We start from the raw sequence: 11179 nt of genomic DNA on the forward strand, positions 1-11179 counted from the left end.
AAATCAATCCAAGGACAGTGTCTAAACCCTCACAATAAGATTAAAAACATTAAAAACCACCTTTTTCCATACAAATGCATGTGTACTAGTAGCAAGAAAATATGAAATCCACAATTTCTTTGCACGACGAGAGTAATAATAGGGTTTGGATTTGGCTTTGCACTTCCTAATATTCTTCCTCGACTTAACATATTTTGCATTGGATAACTCACATGATGAAGACATGATTGATCGTATTGATTAATTGAGAACTTTTTGGCATTTCGACGCGATTTGTTTTGGGGGCATGTTTCGCCCTCTCTTTCAGCTCTGCAAGTTTTTTGCACGCACTCTACGAAGTGTTAATTTTGACTGTGTATGCCCACTTTCTAGTTCGATGCAATGTTGTAGTAGAAATTTCTATGGTATTGGTGGATGTATGTTTATATGATTGGTTCACATATAGTTGAAGTATGTTAGGTTTACAGTACTGATGTGTTAGAGATTGTAGGCTTGTTGCCAGTGCAGAAGTTTTTTGAAAGAACCATTTCTCATAAGTTATTGTAGAGGTAATTATGTTTGCTAGTTTATCTCGGATTGTGAGCGAATAGTTGGACAAGAATAACGTTCAAGCATGGGAGTTCAGGATGATCACTTTCCTTAGGGAGAAGGATATTGGATGTACAACACAAACACCCAAGCTTGAAAGATGCAGCTAAAGCAGGAGCTACATAATGTGACATAAATACTCAAGCTCGAAAGATGCAATAAAAGCAAAAGCTGCATAATGTGACTAAAGGAAAGTTGAGTATATGATCTTGCAGATGCCCTTGCTTCTATTGGATCACCAATAGATGATGATATTAGTACTAGGTTATGTTATATATGAACTTATCACTTGTAGAATGTGCTTATTTTGGTGAAGGAGAATGAAGCTAGCTAGTGTTCCAATGCACAACAAGCTCAGAATAAGAGGACTGCAATGAGAGTTCTATGTGCGGAAGGATAAGCAAATGATGAATGAACATCTAACAAAGGATAATGAGGTGCAAGGGAATCTTCCTTGTAAACCTAGAAATCTAACACTTCAAAAAAGGAGCGAGAACTCTTCCTTCAAATTTCCTTGAACAGCAACTTGACCAAGATCTCAAGGATCTTTGGCAGCATACAGATCCTAGATCTTCTGAAATATCTAAGGTGGATTCATTATTGATGCAAACTCTCTTCTTACGATCTTTGAAATATGGATTTGACCTTGATTTCCTTATGGGATCTTTGGAAACTCTTCCTTTGTATCTAAGTTGGAAATGAAGGTTAGGAAAGAGAAACAAAGTCTAATAATGGCCTCTTGACTGCAAGGTCAATACATTTTCCTAAAGGCAACTTTGTCCAAAAACAAAATCATCACCCTAGGAATGTAGAATTGTTACATACAATCTTGTCTACTCCAGTGACTATTCCTTTATTCCAACTCTTACAAGGTAAGCCTGCCATGTGGAATGATGTACAAAAATGGCTAAGTAGACACCTTAGGACAAAGATAGATGAGATTGATTTTAATGAAAATTCAAATTTAGTTCGAGCAGGAAGTTTTAATGAAGTTCCTATTGATAAATTAGGAGAATACCAATATTATGAAAGTGAAGAAATGAATGCTACACTTCTGATCTCATATAAGGGATACAAAATTCCAGCCATACTTGATGGCAAAGATGGGGTGAGCATAGCCACTAAGACATGTTGGGAGAAGTCAAAACTCAAGTCCACTAGAGTGTCAGTTAAAATGGCGGATGGTTCTCTCGAACGGCCATTTGGCAAGGTCAGTCGGATGCGCATGGAAACATGTGACATAACTTTTGAGCATACTTTTGTTATCATGGATTTTCCAAGGCCAACTAACTATGATGCAATAAAGGAAATATCAAGTGATGAAGCTTCAACAAGAAGTGATCACAAAGATATCTTTTATAAGAAAAGCAAAAAAGAAATTGGGTAAAATTAGGAACAAACCTTTGAGGATTAGGCCAAGCCCGCATCCTAATCTTGAAAGTGAAAATCATTTCTTACAATATGTGGGCATTGTGCAATCCTATGATAAGTTAGTTCAAACTCTTGGGGGAGAGGTTTTGAATCGAATCACTCCTATTCAAGCCCTTGAGTCAGTTAGAGGAGCCAATGATCAAACTAAAAGAAGAGATCTCCTCTGAAAAGATGTCTTGAAGTGCCAAACAAAAGAAGAATAAGCTTCTGAAAGAAGCTGAAAAAAAGCAAAATGGAAAACTCAGGAACAGGAACAGCTTGAAGAAGACGTGTCCAAAATCCCTGAGTATTTCAAAAACTATAACATAGGAGAACACATTGTTTATGGTGAAAAGGCTACGAAGAACCAAGGAAGAAAGTGTAGAACCCTGATATGAAGGACCTACTGAGGTCAAAAAAGTTAATCTTGTTGAACCTGGTGAAGAGCCTAAGCCGGTTTACATTGCTATAGATCTAACACAAAAGGAGGAGATCTTTTGAAGGAATTCAAAGATGTGTACACAGATATGAAAGGAGTGTTACCTGAAGTTTGTAAGCACACTATTCCTATTATGGATGATGCCCGATGAGTAAGACAATAGTCTTGTCTTATGAATCCTAATTATTCAAATTAGTTCGAGAGGAACGCGACAAGCTAATCAAGGATGAGCTCATTTACAAAATTGAACACACTAAATTGGTTTCATCAATTGTCGATAAAGAAGAATAAAAAACACAGAGTGTGTGCTGACTTGAAGAAGAAAGTCAATGCAGCAGCCACAGTTAAGGACCATTATCCTTTGCCATTTACTAAATAGGTATTAGAAAGGGTGGATGTAAAGGAGGCGTATAGCTTTCCGGACGGTTTCTCAGGATACAGTCAATGAGCTTGTTGATCCACATAAGATAGCTTTCATTACTGAATGGGGCACTTTTTCTTACAAGGTTATGCCTTTTGGTTTGACCAATGCTCCTGCAACCTTCCAAAGGCTAATGTGTATGGCTTTCCTGAGACTATCTAAGTGAATTTCTTGAAATCTTTATGGATGATCTGGCTATAGCATCGCTTTGGAAGGAACACTTACACTACTTAAGGAAGGTGTTTCTTAGATGTAGACTCTATAGAATCTCTGAATCTAGATAAATGCCATTTCATGGGTAAAGCATGGAGTAATCTTGGGACACATAATCTCTAAAAATGTTATTTCCATGGATGATTTAGAGTGATCCTAGAATTACCTCCACTAACAAATTCCAAGGGAGTGCAATGGGTCATGTCTGCCATTACAGAAGATTTATCTTCATGTATGCAAAAATTGCAAGACCTTTGTACAAACTTTTTATTATATTTGTATGGAGGATAGAGGAATGTCAAGAGTCATATGATAAACTCAAAAAGGCATTGGCATTAGCTCCCTTACTAAGAGCACCCAAATGGGATGTAATCTTCCATGGGCACATCGATGCCTCTACATTTTCTATTGGAGGTATATACTAGCTCAACCCGGAGAACATAATATGGATTTTCCTATCAGTTTTGCTAGTAGACAGCTCAATGATGGTGAGTAAAATTACACAACTACGGAGAGGGAAGGACTGGTCATGGTCTATGTAATAAAAAAGTTACAACACTATTTGTTGGTAAACAAATTTGTGTTCTTTGTTGACCACCAAGCTCTTCTTTACATGGTAAATAAACCATGTGCTATAGGATGCATTACAAGATGGTTACTCATCATTTGCTTCTTTACTCTCCTCAACCCCAAATTGAAAAACTACTTGCTAATTAGCATCAAACTATGGGCCCGATAAGCTGGTTAATCGGTTAACCGGATTTAAGCTCTCTTTTGCATATTTTACTCATAAAATTGAATTGTTTACTTGATTTCAATCAAAAGGTTTTGGGCTGAACCTAAACCTACATTAATCATCAATTCTCAACATGTTTTTAGCCTTGCTTATGCTTTTCAAACTGCTATTGGCTTTGATTTGCTATTTTTTATAAATTTCATTGGAAAATCTTTTTTTCGACCAAAAATTAAGTTGAATTGCATTAATTACTGCTTTTTGATTTCAAATTCATGGTTGATCATTAAAGATTAAGCCTATACAGTTAGTATAATCTACTTTTATATATTTCAATTAAAATTACGATGTATAGCAAACATAAGGAGGTTCTGCAATTTTTCGAAAAGCCTTTTAATTCGCTGGAATGTAAAATTCTCAATGATGTGTGACCAGAATGACTTAAGATTTGGAATAACAGTCCATAGTCATGTTCTACACACAAGCATGAAAAACCTTGCCCTCATTTGAGACCATTCATTGACTATTTTTAGCATTTTATGCTAGATCAAGCTATTTTGCATAAATGCAAAATTAGCTACATAACACAAATGATGAGGGTGTTAGTAGTCATCTCATGTCTATACCATATTACACTATAGGGAGTGAGGGCCAATGTTGTGGGTGTGCCCGCTCGTGTGTGAGTTTCTCAAATTTTCCTCATTGTCCATATTTTTCCTAATTTTGCTAGTCATGGTGGGGGGGTCTATTTTTTCCCTAGTCAGCTGTAGGAGTCTGCTGAGGACTAGTTTATCTGATGGCCGACTCATGTTGATGGCTGATTTCGTTTCCTAGTTTTGCTAGTCATGGTGGGGGGGTCTATTTTTTCTCAAATTTTCTTCATTGTCCATATTTTTCCTAGTTTTGCTAGTCATGGTGGGGGGGTCTATTTTTTCCCTGGTCAGCTATAGGAGTCTGCTAAGGACTAGTTTATCTGATGGCCGACTCATGTTGATGACTGATTTCTTTTCTGGCTGGGGATTGATTGGTGTCTTTCCTGGCCGACTGGTTATTATTCCAATCGTGTGCTTTTTTTGGGGATGTCGGCTTGTTTTACGACCAGCAGCCCCAAGTGATATATACCACACTCACCCCCCACACTTGTCTTATACAGAATCATGTGTATATAGCAGAGTTTATATAGAACTTCTCTCTACAGCTCTTTTGCATTTTTGTTCTACTCTGTTTTGTCGCATTTCTGTTTCTCTATCTGACTTGGTATTAGAGCCCTAGGTGGCTTGAAGATTTTGAGGCGGTAAGAGCATTTGGGACTACTGCGTTTGGTGCTAATAGGAGAATTTTATGGGCTGTACGGGACATGGAGAAGAAGGCAGAAGGCAACATCATTGCTAGACAGCCACCTTGCACTTAGGTGTAGCCTCTTCTTCATATATTTTTTTTCCCATCCACCCTCCCTTCACAAGACCAAGTGAATCCCCGAGATGGAAGATTTGCTCGAGATGGCAGAGAAACATGTGAAGATCCCCACCCTCCCGACGTTCCAGTGGACCGAGAGTTGGACGGGAACAACTATGGCATCATCTGGAAGGTAATGATGGAGTCTATCTTGGAGTCTTATGATTTGGATGATTTCATTGTGGTTGGATTTCCAAGGCCAAATTTGGAGGAGGAGGAGCTTTCACTATCTACTAAGAAAGAGCGGGAGGCTCAGGCACAATTATGGGATCGTGCCAATTCTTGTGTGCGTTATTTCATTTTCCTTAATTGCACACCCCAAGTGATTAATGACATCAAACACATGATGCTGGCTCAAGGGATTTGGCAACACTTGGCTTCTTTGTATAATCGGGTATTATCACCCATGAAGAGGATTTCTTTGGAAGTGCAGATGCGAGTGATGAATCCTGCAAAGTCTTCGACGATGCGAGAGCAGATCAACAAACTCCAAACTCTTCAACAAGAGGTTCTTCAAGATGGGAAAGAGATATTATCAGAGGACATGGCCATCAGCTTGTTATCTCATCTATTCCCTCAGTACTCAGCATTGTATTCTTCTTTGATCCACACCAGTGGGAGGCTTAGCACCATTACGTGGGAGGAGCTTGTGACAATGGTTTTGGACTAGGAAGAGCGGTTTCTGAACCCTCCATAGGGTAAAGGTTCTGAGGCTTTGACTGTCCCAGCGATCAAAAGGCTACAACAACAACAACAAGGGGGCAAAGGAAAGTCTTCACAGATGAAGTCGTTTGAGAAGAAGCTCGACTTAGAGCATGATGCTTTGAAGGCCGAGCGGACCTATAACCATTTTTACTAAAAGGGTCATTATTGGAGGAAATGTCAAGAAAGGTGCTGAGCTGGTTGTAGATTCCAGCTTTTGTGCACTTGGAGATTACACTGGAGCTTCATCTTCTTCGAGTAGGGAGGTGGTTGGTCTCACCGTTGTGGGGATACTCGGGAGTGGATTCTATACATTGATGCTTCCAAGCACATGACTCCTTCCCAAGAGTTGTTACAGGATCTCTAAAGGCAAACATATCGCATCTTTATTTGTGACAAGTCCACTATCCCAATTCACAGTGAGGGGCAGGTTGGAGAGATTGTTCTCGATGTGGCAGATGGGGGAAGAATTCCTCTCGAGTTCTTTATGTCCCATCTCTCTTGGTTTTCATCTTTTGTTAGTGCATGAGGTTTGCAAGATGGCATGCAGGTGGAGTTTGATGTGAGCATTTCGTTGCTATCCGCCGGGACAAAGAAATAGGCTAGGTTGTTTGGGAAGGCGGAGTGGAGAATGGGATTTACAGATTCTCAGCACTCTCGTCTCTTATAGGTACCCATAGGTACCCAGCTCAATGATTTGTGGCATTTTTGTTTTGGCCACTTGAATGTGGATGCACTATGGTGTGGCGAGATTTTCAGGACCAGATGGTGGATGGCTTGCCAGATGTTGCAAGCAGGGACATTGTAGTTCTTGCATTCATGGGAAGTAGCATAGGGAGTCTTTTCCGAAAGCAAGCTACTAGGCAAGCTTTGAAACCACTAAACTTGGTACACACACTGACTTGTGTGGACCTATGCAGACACCATCTTTGGGAGGATCCTTATATTTCATGCTAATTGTGGATGATTATAAGCAGGTTCACATGGGTGTATTTTCTTTCACAGAAGGACCCAGCCTCTGCTCGGTTCAAGGATTGGTATGATTTGGTGGAAAAGGATTCTCGATTACAGGTGAAGATTGTTCGGGCGGCTAACAAAGGAGGGGATTTTTCTTCTAATGCTTTTGTGTGGTTTTGTGCAGAGCATGGCATCAAGTAGAAGATGGCCAATACAGGGTTGCCTTCAGAGAATGGAGTAGTTAAACGAAAGAACCGAACTATGGTGGAGATGGCAAGAACGATGTTGGAGCATAGAGACCTTCCTCGTCCACTTTGGATGATGGCTGACCATGACTGTACATATCCTCAACCAATTTCTGATGACTTCAGTGCCTAAGATGACTCCATTTGAGGCTTATTTTGGTAGGAAACCAGATGTCTCCCATTTTCATGTTTTTGGGAGTGATGCCTATGTTCACATACCAAAGAAGAGAGGGAAGCTTGACTCCAAGTCTTAGAAGCTTTTTTTGTGGGATATAACTCTCTTTCCAAAGGCTACAGGTTATATGACCCAGAGCAGAATGAGGTTGTTGTTAGCAGAGATGTCTTTGATGAGCATGTTCTAGCTTCCACTATTGAGGAGCCGCCACTTCTTGGAGAACCAGATGAGTATGAGGATGATTCCTAAGTTATTGTTCCAACTAGCCAGCCTCAGTCAGTTGTAGAGGTTGAGCCGCCCGAGGTTGGAGATTTGCCACAATAGGTAGCAAGAGGCTCTGCGTTTTGTTCAGGTAAAGTGGTTGTTGGATACCATTCAGGAGTCAGGTGTTAATGGAGTATCCCTCCGAGTGGACCACGGAGGATGGACCTTGAAGATCGCATAGAGTCCATGATAAAAGTTAGTTAGAGGATCTTTTACAGGTAAAATAAGCATTGATTTCTCGTATCATTTGAGACAAAGGGCCTACTTTAGCTAAGAAAGATCTTTCCTAGGAGACTTGGAGGAAAGCCATGCAAGTGGAACTTGAAGCCATAGAGAAGAATAGAACTTGGGAGTTGGTTCCAAGGCCATCTCAAAACGATCAGTCATTGGTGTCAAAAGTGTCTACAAGACCAAGTACACATCCGATGGGTCCACCATGGACAAGCACAAGGCCAGACTTGTGGTGGATAAGGGCTATGCTTAGTGGCCTAGCATCGACTATGAAGACATTTTGCACCGACAACTAGGATGACCACGGTTCAAACAATTCTTGCCCTTGCCTCTTCTCAGTAGTGGCCGGTGTATCAGATGGATGTCAAATCTGTGTTCTTGAATGGTGACTTGTAGCAGGAGGAGGTGTATGTTGAGCAACCTTCAGGCTTTGAGGTTTCAGGATCAAAAGGTATATGGTTTATAGGTTGTGGAAGGCCTTGTATGGTCTTAAATAGGCTCCCATGGCTTGGAACCAAAAGTCTAAAAACCCTTTCTTTTTGAGAAAGGGTTTCTAGAGATTAGTTCAGATCCAAACTTGTATCTCTTTCAAGAACACATTATGGTCACATTGATTATCCTCTATTATGTGGATGATCTTATACTCAATGGCAGTCATGTGGAGCACATAGCTGTGATGAAGGCTATCTTGTTAGAGGAGTTTGAGATGACAGATTTAGGCTTACTTCATTTCTTTTCAGGATTGGAGATTTGGCACACCCAGAGGGGGTTCTTGTTTTCTCATGAGTTGTTGATGGCCTTTGGGATGATGGAGAACTGCAAGCCTATTTCATCTCCAATGGACCTGAATACCAAACTTACTATACATGGTCCTTGTGATGATCAGGTTGATGCCTCCTTGTATGGTAAGCTTGTTGGTTCATTGGTTTGGTTGCTAAACGCCAAATTGGACTTGAGTTTTCTAGTGGGGCTATTGAGCTCATTTATACAAACACCTTTGGGGGACATAGGATTGTAGATCTTGTGGTATCAGGGTACTAAGGATCTTGGACTCTTTTATAACACTGGAGGGGGAATGAAGGACCGAGTCAGTATCGAAGGTTTGAGTGACTTTGATTAGGGAGGAGATTTAATTCAATATACGGCTTTACCCTTGGCGTAGGAGTGATTTCTTGGAGCAGAAAGAGGAAGCAAACTATTTCCTTGTCTTCTGCTGCTGAGGCAGAGTATCCAGCTGCTTGTAGTGCTACTTGTGAGGTGGTGTAGTTGTAGAGGTTACTTGTTGGCGAGGTTGGGTTTCCACAGAGTCATCAACGACAAAAAGTTGACAATACCATATTGCACAAGGAAGAGGATCCAACTTTAATGGATTTTTATGATGCTGAATGCAAAAGGTTACAAGCCTCTTCCACAGAAGCCCCTCTACACAATGCCCTACCATCTGCGGTCAACAACCGACTCTGTTAGAGCATCTACACCATCAAACCCATCCTCACCTACAAAGTTCGATGCCAAAACCTTGCAATCAACATCTATTCCTAAAGAAGTTCCTATAGCCCACCAACCATCTATCTCTAACTAGGAACGCAAAGGAAAGGCCTCGGAGTCTATGCATCTTCATCGTCGCGACAAACCTCACCAAAAGGAGATAACCACATGCTCAAAGGCCTCGTCACATCAACAGCCACTCCACAAGATACTCTAGCCTCATCATCGTCAATAATGCCCATGAGTCTCAAACCTGTAGCCTCAATGCTAACCAAAGTCAAGGAGGGCCCCAAACCTTCCACATCAACCCAAAAGAAAACTCCACCAAGAAAACCATAATCAAGGTATCTTCATAGTATCAAGATGCTGGGTGGCAAAGCAGCTACTTCTAGCTCAAGGCTACTATGAAGGTGCCAGTCAAATTTAGGTTTCTCTCAGCGGCGGCAGTGAAAACCTCTTCCTCAATGCAGCACTCAAAGGCCAAGGAAAAAGAAAAGTACTCCATAACACCATCCACAAAATCCTATGGAGTTCCTCAAGAAACTCCACTAAGTCAACAAGTGTGGGTACCAAAGATTACTACAAGCACAAGGGTACTACCAAAATACCAAATCTTGGATTCCCAAATGCATCACAAAGTCCCCTAGTCTTGCACAAAGAAGGAAGCCTCAGCACACCAAGCACATCAGCCCACCAATTTATAATGTTTATCAAAGATGGGTGCCTATGCATGTGCTTCAACAACAAGGATACTATGATGGTAATCCCATCATATGGTTGCCAAAATCGAACAACATGAAGAAAACCTTACCACGAACTTCAACCCCAACAACTTCACCTAAAGTTCAACAAGCGTGGAGGCCCAAGCCAACACCAAGCAAGTCACTCAACCACTCTCATGAATTCAGCATCTATACAAGAGCTTTTGTGTTGAAGCAACCCTAATGGTTACCAATGTGAGCAGTCTTATCTACTGCCTCGACAACATGCAGGCCAAAAATTCAAGAATCAACTCCCACATCTGCAACACAACGGAGACTTATGAGTGCATCAAAGATAAACTCACAATGCTCTTGTCACCCCTCTGGATGTGAAGCATAAATGCACAAGAACCTATTGCTTGCATGTCATGCTCTAGTTGACCCATAGAATCATTTCAATAAAAAATCATCAGGGTCAAAACCTGCACTTTCAAGGGTTTAGGCCATTTGCCGAAATAACCTTTCATGGTCCTTTAAAAAAAAAACCTGCAATCTCACCGAATTCCAACTCATGAAATTCCAACTCATGGAGTTACAACTCACGGAATTACATCTCATAGAATTACAAACTTACATCATGGAATTCCATCTCACGGAATTACAACTCATGTAATTCCATCTCACGGAATTCCATCTCATCGTGCCTAAAAACCTGCAATCTCATGGGATTAGGCCATTTCATAAAATATCCCTTCACAGCCAAAAAACCTACATATCACGAGTTTGGGTTTCGCATGAATTAGCAAACTCACAACTTAAAAACCTGCACTTTCACGATTCAAGCCACATCAAGGATTAAACCATCTCACACATTAACACTTTCCCAACGATCTTCAATAACCATTATATATTTGTTAAGCTTATTGCTTACTATTCTTTTGGCCAATATACATACATATATATATATACATATATATATATATATATACATATATATATATATATACATATATATACATACATATATACATACATATATATATATATATATATATATACATATATATATATATACATATATATACATACATATATACATACATATATATACATACATATATATATATATAATAGCAGTTGCTCCATGAGTACATATC

The sequence above is a fragment of the Cibotium barometz genome, chromosome 31 (genome assembly GCF_041138505.1).
Source record: "Cibotium barometz isolate CiBa-2024 chromosome 31, ASM4113850v1, whole genome shotgun sequence".
Taxonomy (NCBI): Eukaryota; Viridiplantae; Streptophyta; class Polypodiopsida; order Cyatheales; family Cibotiaceae; genus Cibotium; species Cibotium barometz.